This window comes from Pristiophorus japonicus, unplaced genomic scaffold (genome assembly GCF_044704955.1).
Source record: "Pristiophorus japonicus isolate sPriJap1 unplaced genomic scaffold, sPriJap1.hap1 HAP1_SCAFFOLD_269, whole genome shotgun sequence".
In the NCBI taxonomy this organism is placed as follows: Eukaryota; Metazoa; Chordata; class Chondrichthyes; family Pristiophoridae; genus Pristiophorus; species Pristiophorus japonicus.
In genome coordinates this window covers 666,526-679,076 of record NW_027252439.1, presented here as the reverse complement: position 1 = coordinate 679,076, position 12,551 = coordinate 666,526, and positions in this window count along the sequence as shown.

Here is a 12,551-nt window from a genome sequence, read left to right as displayed (position 1 = left end):
GGCCCTGGGTGTTTAACCCTCTCACACTGGGTCACAGTGCGGGCCCGGGTATTTAACACTTTTACACTGGTTCACAGTGTGGGCCCCGGGTGTTTAACCCTCTCACACTGGGTCACAGTGCAGGTCCCGGGTGTTTAACCCTTTCACACTGGGTCACAGTGTGGGCCCCGGGTGTTTAACCTCTTACACTGGGTCACAGTGTGGGCCCCAGGTGTTTAAACTCTCACACTGAGCCACAGTATGGGCCCCGGGTGTTTCACCATTTCACACTGGGTCACAGTGTGGGCCCCGGGTGTTTAACCCTTTCACACTGGGTCACAGTGTGGGCCCCGGGTGTTTAACCCTTTCACACTGGGTCACTGTGCGGGCCATGGGTGTTTAACCCTCTCACATTGGGTCACAGTGCGGGCCCCGGGTGTTTAATCTCTCACACTGGGTCACAGTGTGGGCCCTGGGTGTTTAACCCTCTCACACTGGGTCATCGTGTGGGCCACGCGTGTTTAACCTCTCACACTGGGTCACAGTGTGGGCCCCGGGTGTTTAACGTCTCACACTGGGTTACAGTGTGGGCCCCGGGTGTTTAACCTTTCACACTGGGTCACAGTGTGGACCCAGGGTGTTTAACCCTTTCCCACTGGGTCACAGTGCGGGCCCCGGGTGTTTAACCCTGTCACACTGGGTCACAGTGCGGGCCCCGGATGTTTAACCCTTTCACACTGGGTCACAGTGTGGGCCCTGGGTGTTTAACCCTTTCACACTGGGTCACAGTGTAGGACCCGTGTGTTTAACCCTTTCCCACTGGGTCACAGTGTGGGCCCCAGGTGTTTAACCGTTTCACACTGGGTCACATTATGGGCCCCGGGTGTTTAACCTCTCACATTGGGTCACAGTGTGGGCCCTGGGTGTTTAACCCTTTCACACTGGGTCACAGTGCGGGCCCTGGGTGTTTGACCCTCTCACACTGGGTCATAGTGCGGGCCCCGGGTATTTAACACTTTTACACTGGGTCACAGTGTGGGCCCCGGGTGTTTAACCTCTCACACTGGGTCACAGTGTGGGCCCTGGGTGTTTAACCCTTTCACACTGGGTCACAGTGTGGGCCCCGGGTGTTTAACCCTTTCACACTGGGTCACAGTGTAGGACCCGTGTGTTTAACCCTTTCACACTGGGTCACAGTGTGGGCCCCAGGTGTTTAACCGTTTCACACTGGGTCACATTGTGGGCCCCGGGTGTTTAACCTCTCACACTGGGTCACAGTGCAGGCCCTGGGTGTTTAACCCTCTCACACTGGGTCACAGTGCGGGCCCGGATATTTAACACTTTTACACTGGTTCACAGTGTCGGCCCCGGGTGTTTAACCCTCTCACACTGGGTCACAGTGCAGGTCCCGGGTGTTTAACCCTTTCACACTGGGTCACAGTGTGGGCCCCGGGTGTTTAACCTCTTACACTGGGTCACAGTGCGGGCCCCAGGTGTTTAAACTCTCACACTGGGTCACAGTGCGGGCCCGGGTGTTTAACCTCTCACACTGGGTCACAGTGTGGGCCCCGGGTGTTTAAGCCTGTCACACTAGATCACAGTGCGGGCCCCGGGTGTTTAACCCTTTCACACTGGGTCACAGTGTCGGCCCCGTGTGTTTAACACTTTCACACTGAGCCACAGTATTGGCCCCGGGTGTTTAACCATTTCACACTGGGTCACAGTGTGGGCCCCGGGTGTTTAACCCTTTCACACTGGGTCACTGTGCGGGCCCTGGGTGTTTAACCCTCTCACATTGGGTCACAGTGCGGGCCCCGGGTGTTTAACCTCTCACACTGGGTCACAGTGTGGGCCCTGGGTGTTTAACCCTCTCACACTGGGTCATAGTGTGGGCCACGTGTGTTTAACCTCTCACACTGGGTCACAGTGTGGGCCCCGGGTGTTTAACGTCTCACACTGGGTTACCGTGAGGGCCCCGGGTGTTTAACCTTTCACACTGGGTCACAGTGTGGACCCAGGGTGTTTAACCATTTCACACTGAGTCACAGTGCGGGCCCCGGGTGTTTAACCCTTTCACACAGGGTCGCAGTGTCGGCCCCTGGTGTTTAACCTCTCACACTGGGTCACAGTTTCGGCCCCGGGTGTTTAACCCTCTCACATTGGGTCACAGTGCGGGCCCCGGGTGTTTAACCTCTCACACTGGGTCACAGTTTGGGCCCCGGGTGTTTAACCCTCTCACATTGGGTCACAGTGCGGGCCCCGGGTGTTTAACCCTCTCATACTGGGTCACAGTATGGGCCCCGGGTGTTTAACCCTTTCACACTGGGTCACAGTGTCGGCCCCTGGTGTTTAACCTCTCACACTGGGTCACAGTTTGGGCCCCGTGTGTTTAACCCTTTCACACAGGGTCGCAGTGTCGCCCCCTGGTGTTTAACCTGTCACACTGGGTCACAGTTTGGGCCCCGGGTGTTTAACCCTCTCACATTGGGTCACAGTGCGGGCCCCGGGTGTTTAACCTCTCACACTGGGTCACAGTATGGGCCCCGGGTGTTTAACCCTCTCACACTGGGTCATAGTGTGGGCCGCGGGTGTTTAACCCTTTCACACTGGGTCACAGTGCGGGCCCCAGGTGTTTAACCCTTTCCCACTGGGTCACAGTGCGGGCCCCGGGTGTTTAACCCTGTCACACTGGGTCACAGTGCGGGCCCCGGATGTTTAACCCTTTCACACTGGGTCACAGTGTGGGCCCCGGGTGTTTAACCCTTTCACACTGGGTCACAGTGTAGGACCTGTGTGTTTAACCCTTTCCCACTGGGTCACAGTGTGGGCCCCGGGTGTTTAACCCTTTCACACTGGGTCACAGTGTAGGACCCGTGTGTTTAACCCTTTCACACTGGGTCACAGTGTGGGCCCCAGGTGTTTAACCGTTTCACACTGGGTCACATTGTGGGCCCCGGGTGTTTAACCTCTCACACTGGGTCACAGTGTGGGCCCTGGGTGTTTAACCCTTTCACACTGGGTCACAGTGCAGGCCCTGGGTGTTTAACCCTCTCACACTGGGTCACAGTGCGGGCCCGGGTATTTAACACTTTTACACTGGTTCACAGTGTGGGCCCCGGGTGTTTAACTCTCTCAAACTGGGTCACAGTGCAGGTCCCGGGTGTTTAACCCTTTCACACTGGGTCACAGTGTGGGCCCCGGGTGTTTAACCTCTTACACTGGGTCACAGTGTGGGCCCCAGGTGTTTAAACTCTCACACTGGGTCACAGTGCGGGCCCCGGGTGTTTAACCTCTCACACTGGGTCACAGTGTGGGCCCCGTGTGTTTAACCCTTTCACACTGAGCCACAGCATGGGCCCCGGGTGTTTAACCATTTCACACTGGGTCTCAGTGTGGGCCCCGGGTGTTTAACCCTTTCACACTGGGTCACATTGTGGGCCCCGGGTGTTTAACCTCTCACATTGGGTCACAGTGTGGGCCCTGGGTGTTTAACCCTTTCACACTGGGTCACAGTGCGGGCCCTGGGTGTTTAACCCTCTCACACTGGGTCACAGTGTGGGCCCCGGGTATTTAACACTTTTACACTGGGTCACAGTGTGGGCCCCGGGTGTTTAACCTCTCACACTGGGTCACAGTGTGGGCCCTGGGTGTTTAACCCTTTCACACTGGGTCACAGTGTGGGCCCCGGGTGTTTAACCCTTTCACACTGGGTCACAGTGTAGGACCCGTGTGTTTAACCCTTTCACACTGGGTCACAGTGTGGGCCCCAGGTGTTTAACCGTTTCACACTGGGTCACATTGTGGGCCCCGGGTGTTTAACCTCTCACACTGGGTCACAGTGTGGGCCCTGGGTGTTTAACCCTTTCACACTGGGTCACAGTGCAGGCCCTGGGTGTTTAACCCTCTCACACTGGGTCACAGTGCGGGCCCGGGTATTTAACACTTTTACACTGGTTCACAGTGTGGGCCCCGGGTGTTTAACCCTCTCACACTGGGTCACAGTGCAGGTCCCGGGTGTTTAACCCTTTCACACTGGGTCACAGTGTGGGCCCCGGGTGTTTAACCTCTTACACTGGGTCACAGTGTGGGCCCCAGGTGTTTAAACTCTCACACTGGGTCACAGTGCGGGCCCCGGGTGTTTAACCTCTCACACTGGGTCACAGTGTGGGCCCCGGGTGTTTAAGCCTGTCACACTGGATCACAGTGCGGGCCCCGGGTGTTTAACCCTTTCACACTGGGTCACAGTGTAGGCCCCGTGTGTTTAACCCTTTCACACTGAGCCACAGTATGGGCCACGGGTGTTTAACCATTTCACACTGGGTCACAGTGTGGGCCCCGGGTGTTTAACCCTTTCACACTGGGTCACTGTGCGGGCCATGGGTGTTTAACCCTCTCACAATGGGTCACAGTGTGGGCCCCGGGTGTTTAACGTCTCACACTGGGTTACAGTGTGGGCCCCGGGTGTTTAACCTTTCACACTGGGTCACAGTGTGGACCCAGGGTGTTTAACCATTTCACATTGAGTCACAGTGTGGGCCCCGGGTGTTTAACCCTTTCACACAGTGTCGCAGTGTCGGCCCCTGGTGTTTTACCGCTCACACTGGGTCACAGTTTGGGCCCCGGGTGTATAACCCTCTCACATTGGGTCACAGTGCGGGCCCCGGGTGTTTAACCCTGTCACACTGGGTCACAGTGTGGGGCCCGGGTGTTTAACCTCTTACACTGGGTCACAGTGTGGGCCCCAGGTGTTGAAACTCTCACACTGGGTCACAGTGCGGTCCCCGGGTGTTTAACCTCTCACACTGGGTCACAGTGTGAGCCCCGGGTGTTTAAGCCTGTCACACTGGATCACAGTGCGGGCCCCGGGTGTTTAACCTCTCACACTGGGTCACAGTGTGGGCCCCGGGTGTTTAACCTTTCACACTGGGCCACAGTGTGGACCCAGGGTGTTTAACCCTTTCACATTGAGTCACAGTGCGGGCCCCGGGTGTTTAACCCTTACACACAGGGTCGCAGTGTCGGCCCCTGGTGTTTCACCTCTCACACTGGGTCACAGTTTGGGCCCCGGGTGTATAACCCTCTCACATTGGGTCACAGTGCGGGCCCCGGGTGTTTAACCCTGTCACACTGGGTCACAGTGTGGGCCCCGGGTGTTTAACCTCTTACACTGGGTCACAGTGCGGGCCCCAGGTGTTTAACCCTTTCCCACTGGGTCACAGTGCGGGCCCCGGGTGTTTAACCCTGTCACACTGGGTCACAGTGCGGACCCGGATGTTTAACCCTTTCACACTGGGTCACAGTGTGGGCCCCGGGTGTTTAACCCTTTCACACTGGGTCACAGTGTAGGACCTGTGTGTTTAACCCTTTCCCACTGGGTCACAGTGTGGGCCCCAGGTGTTTAACCGTTTCACACTGGGTCACATTGTGGGCCCCGGGTGTTTAACCTCTCACATTGGGTCACAGTGTGGGCCCTGGGTGTTTAACCCTTTCACACTGGGTCACAGTGCGGGCCCTGGGTGTTTAACCCTCTCACACTGGGTCACAGTGCGGGCCCCGGGTATTTAACACTTTTACACTGGGTCACAGTGTGGGCCCCGGGTGTTTAACCTCTCACACTGGGTCACAGTGTGGGCCTTGGGTGTTTAACCCTTTCACACTGGGTCACAGTGTGGGCCCCGGGTGTTTAACCCTTTCACACTGGGTCACAGTGTAGGACCCGTGTGTTTAACCCTTTCACACTGGGTCACAGTGTGGGCCCCAGGTGTTTAACCGTTTCACACTGGGTCACATTGTGGGCCCTGGGTGTTTAACCTCTCACACTGGGTCACAGTGTGGGCCCTGGGTGTTTAACCCTTTCACACTGGGTCACAGTGCAGGCCCTGGGTGTTTAACACTTTCACACTGGGTCACAGTGTGGGCCCCGGGTGTTTAACCTCTTACACTGGGTCACAGTGTGGGCCCCAGGTGTTTAAACTCTCACACTGGGTCACAGTGCGGGCCCCGGGTGTTTAACCTCTCACACTGGGTCACAGTGTGGGCCCCGGGTGTTTAAGCCTGTCACACTGGATCACAGTGCGGGCCCCGGGTGTTTAACCCTTTCACACTGGGTCACAGTGTAGGCCCCGTGTGTTTAACCCTTTCACACTGAGCCACAGTATGGGCCCCGGGTGTTTAACCATTTCACACTGGGTCACAGTGTGGGCCCCGGGTGTTTAACCCTTTCACACTGGGTCACTGTGCGGGCCATGGGTGTTTAACCCTCTCACATTGGGTCACAGTGCGGGCCCCGGGTGTTTAACCTCTCACACTGTGTCACAGTGTGGGCCCTGGGTGTTTAACCCTCTCACACTGGGTCATAGTGTGGGCCACGTGTGTTTAACCTCTCACACTGGGTCACAGTGTGGGCCCCGGGTGTTTAACCCTCTCACACTGGGTCACAGTGCAGGCCCCGGGTGTTTAACCTCTCACACTGGGTCACAGTGTGGGCCCCGGGTGTTTAAGCCTGTCACACTGGATCACAGTGCGGGCCCCGGGTGTTCAACCCTTTCACACTGGGTCACAGTGTAGGCCCCGTGTGTTTAACCCTTTCACACTGAGCCACAGTATGGGCCCCGGGTGTTTAACCATTTCACACTGGGTCACAGTGTGGGCCCCGGGTGTTTAACCCTTTCACACTGGGTCACTGTGCGGGCCATGGGTGTTTAACCCTCTCACATTGGGTCACAGTGCGGGCCCCGGGTGTTTAACCTCTCACACTGGGTCACAGTGTGGGCCCTGGGTGTTTAACCCTCTCACACTGGGTCATAGTGTGGGCCACGTGTGTTTAACCTCTCACACTGGGTCACAGTGTGGGCCCCGGGTGTTTAACGTCTCACACTGGGTCACAGTGTGGGCCCCGGGTGTTTAACGTCTCACACTGGGTTACCGTGTGGGCCCCGGGTGTTTAACCTTTCACACTGGGTCACAGTGTGGACCCAGGGTGTTTAACCATTTCACACTGAGTCACAGTGCGGGCCCCGGGTGTTTAACCCTTTCACACAGGGTCGCAGTGTCGGCCCCTGGTGTTTAACCTCTCACACTGGGTCACAGTTTCGGCCCCGGGTGTTTAACCCTCTCACATTGGGTCACAGTGCGGGCCCCGGGTGTTTAACCTCTCACACTGGGTCACAGTATGGGACCCGGGTGTTTAACCCTCTCACACTGGGTCATAGTGTGGGCCGCGGGTGTTTAACCCTTTCACACTGGGTCACAGTGCGGGCCCCAGGTGTTTGACCCTTTCCCACTGGGTCACAGTGCGGGCCCCGGGTGTTTAACCCTGTCACACTGGGTCACAGTGCGGGCCCCGGATGTTTAACCCTTTCACACTGGGTCACATCGTGGGCCCTGGGTGTTTAACCCTTTCACACTGGGTCACAGTGTAGGACCCGTGTGTTTAACCCTTTCCCACTGGGTCACAGTGTGGGCCCCAGGTGTTTAACCGTTTCACACTGGGTCACATTGTGGGCCCCGGGTGTTTAACCTCTCACATTGGGTCACAGTGCGGGCCCTGGGTGTTTAACCCTCTCACACTGGGTCACAGTGCGGGCCACGGGTATTTAACACTTTTATACTGGGTCACAGTGTGGGCCCCGGGTGTTTAACCTCTCACACTGGGTCACAGTGTGGGCCCTGGGTGTTTAACCCTTTCACACTGGGTCACAGTGTGGGCCCCGGTTGTTTAACCCTTTCACACTGGGTCACAGTGTAGGACCCGTGTGTTTAACCCTTTCACACTGGGTCACAGTGTGGGCCCCAGGTGTTTAACCGTTTCACACTGGGTCACATTGTGGGCCCCGGGTGTTTGACCTCTCACACTGGGTCACAGTGTGGGCCCTGGGCGTTTAACCCTTTCACACTGGGTCACAGTGCAGGCCCTGGGTGTTTAACCCTCTCACACTGGGTCACAGTGCGGGCCCGGGTATTTAACACTTTTACACTGGTTCACAGTGTGGGCCCCGGGTGTTTAACCCTTTCACACTGGGTCACAGTGCGGGCCCCAGGTGTTTAACACTTTCACACTGAGCCACAGTATTGGCCCCGGGTGTTTAACCATTTCACACTGGGTCACAGTGTGGGCCCCGGGTGTTGAACCCTTTCACACTGGGTCACTGTGCGGGCCATGGGTGTTTAACCCTCTCACATTGGGTCACAGTGCGGGCCCCGGGTGTTTAACCTCTCACACTGGGTCACAGTGTGGGCCCTGGGTGTTTAACCCTCTCACACTGGGTCATAGTGTGGGCCACGTGTGTTTAACCTCTCACACTGGGTCACAGTGTGGGCCCCGGGTGTTTAACGTCTCACACTGGGTTACAGTGAGGGCCCCGGGTGTTTAACCTTTCACACTGGGTCACAGTGTGGACCCAGGGTGTTTAACCATTTCACACTGATTCACAGTGCGGGCCCCGGGTGTTTAACCCTTTCACACAGGGTCGCAGTGTCGGCCCCTGGTGTTTAACCTCTCACACTGGGTCACAGTTTGGGCCCCGGGTGTTTAACCCTCTCACATTGGGTCACAGTGCGGGCCCCGGGTGTTTAACCTCTCACACTGGGTCACAGTTTGGGCCCCGGGTGTTTAACCCTCTCACATTGGGTCACAGTGCGGGCCCCGGGTGTTTAACCCTCTCACACTGGGTCACAGTATGGGCCCCGGGTGTTTAACTCTCTCACACTGGGTCATAGTGTGGGCCGCGGGTGTTTAACCCTTTCACACTGGGTCACAGTGTCGGCCCCTGGTGTTTAACCTCTCACACTGGGTCACAGTTTGGGCCCCGGGTGTTTAACCCTTTCACACAGGGTCGCAGTGTCGCCCCCTGGTGTTTAACCTCTCACACTGGGTCACAGTTTGGGCCCCGGGTGTTTAACCCTCTCACATTGGGTCACAGTGCGGGCCCCGGGTGTTTAACCCTCTCACACTGGGTCACAGTATGGGCCCCGGGTGTTTAACTCTCTCACACTGGGTCATAGTGTGGGCCGCGGGTGTTTAACCCTTTCACACTGGGTCACAGTGCGGGCCCCAGGTGTTTAACCCTTTCCCACTGGGTCACAGTGCGGGCCCCGGGTGTTTAACCCTGTCACACTGGGTCACAGTGCGGGCCCCGGATGTTTAACCCTTTCACACTGGGTTACAGTGTGGGCCCCGGGTGTTTAACCCTTTCACACTGGGTCACAGTGTAGGACCTGTGTGTTTAACCCTTTCCCACTGGGTCACAGTGTGGGCCCCGGGTGTTTAACCCTTTTACACTGGGTCACAGTGTAGGACCCGTGTGTTTAACCCTTTCACACTGGGTCACAGTGTGGGCCCCAGGTGTTTAACCGTTTCACACTGGGTCACATTGTGGGCCCCGGGTGTTTAACCTCTCACACTGGGTCACAGTGTGGGCCCTGGGTGTTTAACCCTTTCACACTGGGTCACAGTGCAGGCCCTGGGTGTTTAACCCTCTCACACTGGGTCACAGTGCGGGCCTGGGTATTTAACACTTTTACACTGGTTCACAGTGTGGGCCCCGGGTGTTTAACCCTCTCACACTGGGTCACAGTGCAGGTCCCGGGTGTTTAACCCTTTCACACTGGGTCACAGTGTGGGCCCCGGGTGTTTAACCTCTTACACTGGGTCACAGTGTGGGCCCCAGGTGTTTAAACTCTCACACTGGGTCACAGTGCGGGCCCCAGGTGTTTAACCTCTCACACTGGGTCACAGTGTGGGCCCCGGGTGTTTAAGCCTGTCACACTGGATCACAGTGCGGGCCCCGGGTGTTTAACCCTTTCACACTGGGTCACAGTGTAGGCCCCGTGTGTTTAACCCTTTCACACTGAGCCACAGTATGGGCCCCGGGTGTTTAACCATTTCACACTGGGTCTCAGTGTGGGCCCCGGGTGTTTAACCCTTTCACACTGGGTCACATTGTGGGCCCCGGGTGTTTAACCTCTCACATTGGGTCACAGTGTGGGCCCTGGGTGTTTAACCCTTTCACACCGGGTCACAGTGCGGGCCCTGGGTGTTTAACCCTCTCACACTGGGTCACAGTGCGGGCCCCGGGTATTTAACACTTTTACACTGGGTCACAGTGTGGGCCCCGGGTGTTTAACCTCTCACACTGGGTCACAGTGTGGGCCCTGGGTGTTTAACCCTTTCACACTGGGTCACAGTGTGGGCCCCGGGTGTTTAACCCTTTCACACTGGGTCACAGTGTAGGACCCGTGTGTTTAACCCTTTCACACTGGGTCACAGTGTGGGCCCCAGGTGTTTAACCGTTTCACACTGGGTCACATTGTGGGCCCCGGGTGTTTAACCTCTCACACTGGGTCACAGTGTGGGCCCTGGGTGTTTAACCCTTTCACACTGGGTCACAGTGCGGGCCCTGGGTGTTTAACCCTCTCACACTGGGTCACAGTGCGGGCCCGGGTATTTAACACTTTTACACTGGTTCACAATGTGGGCCCCGGGTGTTTAACCCTCTCACACTGGGTCACAGTGCAGGTCCCGGGTGTTTAACCCTATCACACTGGGTCACAGTGTGGGCCCCGGGTATTTAACCTCTTACACTGGGTCACAGTGTGGGCCCCAGGTGTTTAAACTCTCACACTGGGTCACAGTGCGGGCCCCGGGTGTTTAACCTCTCACACTGGGTCACAGTGTGGGCCCCGGGTGTTTAAGCCTGTCACACTGGATCACAGTGCGTCCCCGGGTGTTTAACCCTTTCACACTGGGTCACAGTGTAGGCCCCGTGTGTTTAACCCTTTCACACTGAGCCACAGTATGGGCCCCGGGTGTTTAACCATTTCACACTGGGTCACAGTGTGGGCCCCGGGTGTTTAACCCTTTCACACTGGGTCACTGTGCGGGCCATGGGTGTTTAGCCCTCTCACATTGGGTCACAGTGCGGGCCCCGGGTGTTTAACCTCTCACACTGGGTCACAGTGTGGGCCCTGGGTGTTTAACCCTCTCACACTGGGTCATAGTGTGGGCCACGTGTGTTTAACCTCTCACACTGGGTCACAGTGTGGGCCCCGGGTGTTTAACGTCTCACACTGGGTTACAGTGTGGGCCCCGGGTGTTTAACCTTTCACACTGGGTCACAGTGTGGACCCAGGGTGTTTAACCATTTCACATTGAGTCACAGTGTGGGCCCCGGGTGTTTAACCCTTTCACACAGGGTCGCAGTGTCGGCCCCTGGTGTTTAACCGCTCACACTGGGTCACAGTTTGGGCCCCGGGTGTATAACCCTCTCACATTGGGTCACAGTGCGGGCCCCGGGTGTTTAACCCTGTCACACTGGGTCACAGTGTGGGGCCCGGGTGTTTAACCTCTTACACTGGGTCACAGTGTGGGCCCCAGGTGTTGAAACTCTCACACTTGGTCACAGTGCGGTCCCCGGGTGTTTAACCTCTCACACTGGGTCACAGTGTGGGCCCCAGGTGTTTAAGCCTGTCACACTGGATCACAGTGCGGGCCCCGGGTGTTTAACCTCTCACACTGGGTCACAGTGTGGGCCCCGGGTGTTTAAGCCTGTCACACTGGATCACAGTGCGGGCCCCGGGTGTTTAACCCTTTCACACTGGGTCACAGTGTAGGCCCCGTGTGTTTAACCCTTTCACACTGAGCCACAGTATGGGCCCCGGGTGTTTAACCATTTCACACTGGGTCACAGTGTGGGCCCCGGGTGTTTAACCCTTTCACACTGGGTCACTGTGCGGGCCATGGGTGTTTAACCCTCTCACATTGGGTCACAGTGCGGGCCCCGAGTGTTTAACCTCTCACACTGGGTCACAGTGTGGGCCCTGGGTGTTTAACCCTCTCACACTGGGTCATAGTGTGGGCCACGTGTGTTTAACATCTCACACTGGGTCACAGTGTGGGCCCCGGGTGTTTAACGTCTCACACTGGGTTACAGTGTGGGCCCCAGGTGTTTAACCTTTCACACTGGGTCACAGTGTGGACCCAGGGTGTTTAACCATTTCACATTGAGTCACAGTGTGGGCCCCGGGTGTTTAACCCTTTCACACAGGGTCGCAGTGTCGGCCCCTGGTGTTTAACCGCTCACACTGGGTCACAGTTTGGGCCCCGGGTGTATAACCCTCTCACATTGGGTCACAGTGCGGGCCCCGGGTGTTTAACCCTGTCACACTGGGTCACAGTGTGGGGCCCGGGTGTTTAACCTCTTACACTGGGTCACAGTGTGGGCCCCAGGTGTTGAAACTCTCACACTGGGTCACAGTGCGGTCCCCGGGTGTTTAACCTCTCACACTGGGTCACAGTGTGGGCCCCGGGTGTTTAAGCCTGTCACACTGGATCACAGTGCGGGCCCCGGGTGTTTAACCTCTCACACTGGGTCACAGTATGGGCCCCGGGGGTTTAACCCTCTCACACTGGGTCATAGTGTGGGCCGCAGGTGTTTAACCCTTTCACACTGGGTCACAGTGCGGGCCCCAGGTGTTTAACCCTTTCCCACTGGGTCACAGTGCGGGCCCCGGGTGTTTAACCCTGTCACACTGGGTCACAGTGCGGGCCCCGGATGTTTAGCCCTTTCACACTG